The sequence below is a fragment of the Mandrillus leucophaeus genome, unplaced genomic scaffold (genome assembly GCF_000951045.1).
Source record: "Mandrillus leucophaeus isolate KB7577 unplaced genomic scaffold, Mleu.le_1.0 Scaffold491, whole genome shotgun sequence".
NCBI classification, from domain to species: domain Eukaryota; kingdom Metazoa; phylum Chordata; class Mammalia; order Primates; family Cercopithecidae; genus Mandrillus; species Mandrillus leucophaeus.
In genome coordinates this window covers 15791-16828 of record NW_012105265.1, presented here as the reverse complement: position 1 = coordinate 16828, position 1038 = coordinate 15791, and positions in this window count along the sequence as shown.

Below are 1038 nucleotides of genomic sequence, written 5' to 3'. Positions count from 1 at the left end.
CTCTGCCTCCCAGGTTCAAGTGATTCTCCTGCCTCAGCCTCCTGAGTAGCTGGGACTACAGGTGTGCGCCACCACACCCAGCTAATTTTTATATTTTTAGTAGAGACGGGGTTTTGCCATGTTGGCCAGGCTGGTCTCGAACTCCTGCCCTCAGGTGGTCTGCCTGCCTCGGCCTCCCAAAGTGCTGAGATTACAGGTGTGAGCCACCGCACCTAGCCAAGCAAACTACACAATTCTTTATTAATCAAAATGCTTGGAGAATAGTGTGGAGGGTATCTCCATTTGAAGGAAAGACAGATGAAAAGAAGTGTGTAATTTTTTTAAGGACCCCCAATATTATTTAAGTGTGGCAATCTCTTTTTATTTCACTAAGGGCTGTAACAAGGAAGTGTTGGCTTTTAGCTTTTGAATAAAGTGATACATATTCCAAACATAGAAAGTAATGTTGGTTTAGGAGTAGGGAGCAGCATTTCAGTTGTCATTTTGGTACTTCCAACATATGAAAATCTATTATGCCCCTGCTACAGGTATAATAGAACCTGTGGTGGAGATTGTGATTGTCTTCGTTGGGTTTTTAATACTCATCTTTATGTTGCCCTGAATGCATACATGAAGTTTTTGCACCAGAGACAGATTATGATAATTACTGTGCTGGATTCCCTTGTCCTAGTTCTTATCCCTGGAGGCATGCAATGAGAACCAGGTGTCATCCTCTATGAGGTCTGTACTGTAAGTGAGGAACTCTGAGAAAATGAAACTGAGCATTTATATAGAAGAGAAAGACAGCTGTCCTCCCCTTCTAACAGAAGAGAGAAAAAAGGCGGGCATGGTGGCTCACACCTGTAATCCTAGCACTTTGGGAGGCCAAGGCGGGTGGATCACCCGAGGACAGGAGTTCAAGACCAGCCTGACCAACATGGAGGAACCCTGTCTCTACTAAAAATACAAAATTAGTTGGGCATGATGGTGGGCACCTGTAATCCCAGCTACTTGGGAGGCTGAGGCAGGAGAATCACTTGAACCTGGGAGGCAGAGGTT